The sequence below is a fragment of the Balaenoptera borealis genome (assembly GCF_965194805.1).
Source record: "Balaenoptera borealis genome assembly, chromosome: 5".
NCBI lineage: Eukaryota > Metazoa > Chordata > Mammalia > Artiodactyla > Balaenopteridae > Balaenoptera > Balaenoptera borealis.
Window position 1 is genome coordinate 63,522,783 of NC_138862.1, and position 7,376 is coordinate 63,530,158.

Below are 7,376 nucleotides of genomic sequence, written 5' to 3' on the forward strand. Positions count from 1 at the left end.
TCTTTCTGGCATTGTTACTTATTGAGCCTGTATGCTGGGCCTTGGAAAACCCTGCCTTTTGTTTATTGTTCAAACAAACTTTCTTTAACAGCAGCACATGTAACAGAAGACTTCAGAATTTAATTTATTCCAGTGTAATGAGGCCGCCAAGAAGAGATCAAGGTAAAAGTCAACCCTCTTATTTTTAAAACTGAACCCAGAACAGCTTGGCTTGCTCTCCAATCTTCTCCGAAGCCTTCTCCCTCTGGTAGGCATCTTCCACTCCATCCATACTAAACCACTTACAGCGCCCATCAAATACCTCTTTCCTCCATGCCTTTGTACATGCACATGTCCTGTGCCCATCAAATGCCTCTTTCCTCCATGCCTTTGTACATGCACATCTCCTGTTTGAAATGCCATTCTCCCCTCCCAGGTAGCTCTAACTTGTCCTCCAAGACTTGATTTAAGGCTTCCCCTCTGGGAAGTCTAAGTCCTTCCCCAAAACCCATCACCGGCTCCAGCCAGGAAAGGATGTGTGGGCTTGCTCTGTGTTCCCATTTTATAGCTAAGAAAATCACAGCCCTTCTCTCCCTGAATTACAGTTATCTCTGAATATCTGTATCTTCCAAACAGACAGTGATCTTCTTTAGATCTGGGATTGTTTGTTCACTGTCTCATCTCCAGATCTAGCCACACATTTGATCCTTAGTAGTCACCCAGTCAGTTTTAGATGAATGAATAAATAAATGAATGGTCTACCTAATGAATGCAGAGTTTTAACCTGGAGGAGAGGATTCTAAGAGGCACATGAGAGGGGTCTAGATATCCTGAGGTACTGGCATTATCATAATAATAGCTAATCTTTATTTATTGCTTAAGAAGTGCCATGCCAGTTTCAAGTTTTTTATGCGGATCATATAATTTACTCCTGGCCAAAACCCAATATGGTAGTACTATTACTATCCTCATTTTGCACATGGAAAATCTGAGGCACAGAGAAGTTAGGTAAACGTCACAGACTTGGGCAGCAGAACAGGGTGAAGCCAGGTTTCAAGCCAGAGGTTTGACCCCAGAGCCCACACTCTTAACTATTAGTACAAGGTACCTGCCTATGCTGCTACTGTAGAAGAAGGAAGAAACTATTATCAGCATCTGAGCACAAAGCTGACATATATTGTTAACTCAGTAACTGTCTCTATGATGATTTGCTCTGAGTGACCTAAAGGCTGGAATTCTGTTGAATGGTCTTAGCTATTAACTCAACAGAAAAAATAATTTTTTTAACAATTAGAGCTATCCAACAATGGAATAGGCTAGCTCTGAAGCCACTCATCTAAAAATATTTAAGCAGAGACCGAGCTACTACTAAGTGGGGGATTTCAGATCTGGAATTCATACATATTAGAAGGATTAGGCACTGCACTGGTAAGTTGTCCGCATTGATGCCACTGCAGTTATGCTTTGGTCAAGCCATATATGCAGAGATATAGTGACTGTTGTATAGAACTTGGCCAAATGATGTCAGTGAACTCTTTCAAAACTAAGACACCATTCAGGCCCAACTCAAGAATTTTCTAACAGTAGAGATGGACATAGAGCACTGTGGAAAGCAGGTGGAGTAAAAGGATAGGAGACATATCTGCCTCACTGTCAAGTGACAGTGTCTGTATCATTTAATCTTTCAGAGCCTCAGTTTCTTCAGCTATTGGATGGGGGTAATAATCGCTCTCTTACTTTCAACATGTGGGGATCAAAGAAAATTTTTGAAAGTGGGAGAATGTGATATAAATATAAATTGTCATGAAGGAGATATGAAAGAGATGTAAAGTTATGAGGCAACTGTAAGTTAAAGTCAGGTATATACACACTTATTCTGCCTATAATTACCACCAGCTCTCTTAAACATTTTCCAGCATGATTCAGGTATCTTTGTCAAAAATGTTGCCCTCTCATGGCCTGAATATATTTACCTCATATGAACTGGTACCTCTTCCTGGATGATATTTTCTGTGTCTTAGCCCTTATACCATAAATACAGTGTATAAGCAGCTCTGACTATTTAAAATTCTTAAGTTGCTGAGGTAAGAGACACCTTAGGAATTTTAAGGTTGGTAGTTTGAGAATCATCCTCTTTCTCTTGCTGTATAGATAGCATACACTGAACATGCACAGTAGCTGCTTTTGTTTGATAGTTATACCTGCAGGAGCATCTGTATTTGCAGATCAGGACTGTGGTTTAGTCTCAGGGGCAGGCAGCCTTGGTCAAAGGATGAAAAATTCTGATCCTCTGGTTACAGAATTGCTCTTGGTGAAAAGCACACTCTATACACCAATCAGACAAATTGTCAAATGATTTGTAATGGAATTAAATAAGAAAGTAGCACCAGAATAAATGAAAAGGGATAAAGGAAAAACAAAACTAAAAGAAGAATAATAGGAAGAAGTGAAATAAGAAGATAGAGAAACTCAAGGAGAAAGAAGACAACAGAATGAGAAAAGTAAAACAAACAAACAAACAAAACAACCCATAAAGAGATGAAGAAAAGAACAAGTCTTCAGTACCTGTTTTGCTGGTCAGTTGAAGTGGTCCCCTGAACCCTGCTGTTCTCTTGATTTTCAGAGATGGATTAGCAAAATATAAAGTGAGCATAAATTTGCTAACTGTGTTGGTACCAAGTCACCTTGGACTTCATCAGCATTGCTAAACATCACCCGTAACCTTTCCATTATCACTGAGGGTCTGCTCAGCACCAGACCCAACTGCTCCAATAATTTCAATTACTTTCCCCAACAAATTTTATGTTTCATGTATTTTAGTGGCCTGATAATTATGATTTCTCTCATTTCTCGCTATTGAGCTTAATGGGTTCCAGCATGAGTGTACAGTTTCAGAAATGAAGTTCCACTTGAATTCACAAGTTATTATCTACTTTCATTAATGGAATTGGAAATAAGAGAGTGGGAAAGAGAGAAAGAATGAGGAGGAAGGAAAAGATGAGTGAGCAGGAGGAGGGGGAAAAAAGAAAAAAACAAACAGCCAGGATTAAAGAAAAAGAAAATCAGCCAAATGTGAAAGGAAAAGTCAGACTGAGTATACAGAGAAAGTAGAAAGGAAAGTATGCAGACAAACTTTTTTAAAAAATATGAAAAGTACCGAACAGATTACTTCCATTATTAGGCACATGACTAATAAAGCAGCATAGTGTGTTGGAAAATTCTCAGGCTTTGTAGCTAGACCACAATGGGTTTGAGGAACCTGGTTCTTTTGTTTTCTAGCTCTGTGGTCAAAAGCATGTTACTTGACCTTGCTGAGATTCATCTGTCTTCTTCTCTGTACGGATAAGAACATTGACTCTATGGACTAATTCCCTTTCCTCTTTCTTAATCCCTCTTCCGTGTGTGTGTGTGTGTGTGTATCAAAATATTTTAATGGAATGACAATTATGTACATGAAAGTGTGCTGGTGCAGGGAGATGGGCTTTCTGAGAGGTTGCAGAGCTGAAGGCAGAGATATATGTAGAGCTTAGGTGACCAGGGCACTGACAAAACTCTCCTCCCACGTGGGAGGCTATGATTCAACTCCCACTGTCTGGCGTAAGAAATGGAAATGTCCAAATCTGAAGACACTCTCATCAGTGGAAGCCCTAGTAAAAAAGATTATTTGCATCAGTTCTACATGATGATTATGTAAGCCCCAGGAGGAAAGGATTGTGACGCAGCAAGGCATCAAGGGTTCAGATCCATTAAGACTTTGTGTCACCAGCAGCTGTGTGAATTCTGATTTGGGGCCAAATAATTGGTAACTTACTCCGACCTTATAGTTGGGTTATGCATGTCATCTCTTACAACCAACATTTAATCCCTCTAAAGAGATATAGCTGGGAAAAGTAGGACATAGAAAAATGAAGAAGACATAACTCTTGACTTCAAGAAGCTAATAATGCAGTAGGGGACATAGAATAAATACACAAATAAGTATAATAGAAAATGAATATGATAAGTGGTATAAAGTGTCACATTGGATCATACAGGTTTAAGAAGGAAAATGTTATATATTTTATAAAAGATTATCTTTTAATAAAAGCCCAAGTTTTAAGCCAGAGGAATGAAACTCTAGTTTTACAATTTTAATCATCAGTGAGCTACTTGGGAAAATAAAAGGAGGATTACAGAGTACTTTCTTATTTTCATGAAAATACATCACATAGATGGCAACAACTGAGCCCTGTACTGCAGGCACTTGACGGGATAAAATGAGAAAATTTAGGAAGAAATTCCCCAAAAAACATTGGAATTAAAACATTTTAAAGATAACAAAAAGCAGCTGTAGTGAAAAATTTTAAAAAAAACCACAAACCCCCCCCCCACCATATATGGAAATAGCTGAAGTGATGATTCATATAAAATGCCTCTACTATGTATTCTGCAACTGAAAAGGTTAACAGTTTTCTCTAATAATCCTAATAGAGGCCACTGAACGATGGCTTATCTTCTTCAGTTCCATTAGAATGAAGTAAAAATGGATGCTCTTAATGTGGACTGAAAGAAAAGAACTAATTAACCTGACAATGTGCTCCTCTTTCACCAAGTACCTTTCTGCAAAGGCAACTAAAACTAAAGACAACTGGACATTTTTTTAAGGTTATCTATACTTTTCTTGAATACATTAAAAAAAAAAACCAAAAAACATTGTCTGGGAGGTATTTGGTCAATATATCAATTGATTGACACAGTCCTATATCAGCTTTTGCTTTCAGAAAAAGCGTACACCCACTGGAGAACCGTGAGCCTACCTGCCCCACTCCAGGAACTGTGTGTGGCACGTGAGATACAAAGACAAGTGAAAAAATCTTTCTCTCAAAGCCCCAGTACTTTATTTGGAGAAACAAACACATACAAAAATAATTACAGCCTCTGAGAGAGGCAAGTGCAAAGGACTTTGATCGCTGGTGGGGCAGAGGTGACAACTAAGAGAGTGGCAGGACGGTGGAAGCTTCATGAATATGTCAAATTTCAACCTGGCCTTGAGGAATCCCAGGAGCTTGCCTGGTGGTGAAAGGAAGGGAAGGGGTTCGTTCACATGTCAAGAAGGGTATACACAAGTCCTTGTTTGCAAGGGTCATCAGGGATTCAGGCAGGTGCTGTTTGTCCTACAACCTGCTTATTGACTATTTCCAAGTTACAACTTGACTAAGATAATGTTAGTGGTCCACAGAGGGCTTTGGCAGTAGTTAAAAAAAAAAAATCAAAAAGAGTGCCACCTCTAGGGATTTGGCTTCTTTGGGTCACAAGTCTGTTGTAACTCAGCAGGATCACATTAGGCCCAAATGAAGAGATTTGACATTGTCCTTCTAGTCTCATTATCTTTGACAAGGGCCTTCCTTGCCTCAGTTAATCATGACAGAGAAGCACTGAATGTGAGACTATAGGTGGTGAATTGAGGGGACATAAGGGAACCCGGGCTTCCTGTGCTCTGAAATCACCAGCCAATGTATTGTAGCTTCTTATGGAGGCTGGGGCCCAAAAACTCAATTAGCAACCACGAATCCAGAACCTCAGAGGCAGGTTTCAGGTTCCCTGGACTCATTTGAGCTACTAAGCATCCTGCTTTGGTTTCTATCATGTCAATTCACTTTCCTCATCCAAGGGTCAGCTAGAATAATAATACACACAGAAATCTTGAAAAGTCAAATCTTATATTTTAATTCAAAGATTCCATGGCCTATTAAAATGACTCCTAATGTACTTTGAATAATAAAACCTTCCTTACCTTCCCACCTCTAGAGTACAGAACATTAACAAAGCATTTCTTTCCTCCCACTTTTTGGAAGTTATTCTGTGTTTCTTGAACCATGTTAATTTTGGAAAACCTCTACCTATTCATATCTCTGAGTATGAACAATGTGAAAAATCCCATGTTGGTTAGAAATTTTTTTCTTTTTTTTTTTTTTAAAGACCATGGAACCAGTGGCTTCCTGGGAGTAAATATAATTTTTGAAATAAAATATGGGCTAAAGTGGTCTTTTAACCTTTAGAGTTAGATCTTCAATGTTCTTCATATCTTGGTATCATCCTCAAAGTTTTGTGGATATTTTTAATAAGCATCTGTTGAAAATAAGACTCCCAATAAGGTCCAAGAGGGAGAGGATATATGTATACATATAACTGATTCACTTCATTGTGCAGCAGAAACTAACACAACATTGTAAAGCAACTATACTCCAATTAAAAAAAAAAAAAAGCTAATGGAAATAGGAATGATGCAGCAGAAGGACAAAAGGTGTAGAAGATGTTTTCTAAAAGGTTGGTGGGATTTATATGTCTCCATTATCTGCCCCAGCCCATGGTCTGGATCCTAATTGTCCCAGTAAATTATTTAGCAATATGATTTGTCATGTGAAATAATATTTGGATCACTTATTAAAGACCCATTTTATGTCAGACGGCTTACATAATCTAAGTCTAATTTTTGCAAACGTATTTATAATTGAGAAGACCACTTCAGCGAGCTCAAGAGACTTACCTAGGGTTACAGATTCAAGTTAATGCAGAGAGAGGATTTGAACATACGTAATCTGAATCCCAAACCAAGTGTTTTTCCCCTTTTCTGCTAAATCCTATTTATAAGACTTGTGATGGTCAGAAGAATGCAGAACCCATCTATTTCTTCCAGCTAAGTAGCTCTGGTCAGGTTGCCTAACCTTTTTTTTTTCTTTTTTTTCATAAAGATACACATATTTTAAAGAAATATTAAAATGCCATTTCTATCCTCAGACCTTAAAAGGGGTCTTAATAATATCTGTGTTGTAAAAGAAGGAGGAACAGATCTGCCTGAAAGTGGTTGAGTTATAAGGAGGGATACTGAACTGGGGGAGAGGATTCTGTTGCAGGAGAAGTTTGGAACACGAAGTCTGAGTCAGAGATGTCTCTACCACACTTGTTGTCAAACAGAAATACGACGCAAGCCACATGCTTAGATTTAAATATCCTAACAGTCATGTTTAAAAATGTAAAAATAAACAGGTGGTTTTAATTTTAAGAAGATAAGCAATCCAGTGTATCTAAAGGATTACCATTTTAAGATATAATCAACACGAAACATTCACGATCTGTTTTTCTTTCTTTTTGTATATTAAGTTTTTAAAACGTCTGGTATATGTCTTACACTTGGAGCACATCTTTACTTAGAAAGCTACGTTTCAAGGGCTCTAAAACAACCTGTGGTCAGAGTTGACCATACTGCACAGCAGAGTTCTCGTAGCTTAAGAAGAAAGAGAAGGTGATCAAAAGGAGTTTGCATGCGGGTCCCAGCAGCTCGGGCGGCGGGAGGAACGACAGCGGCCAGGCAGCCCAGCCTCGAGAAGGCTCTCCGCGCGCCGTGGCCGCCCCGTCGC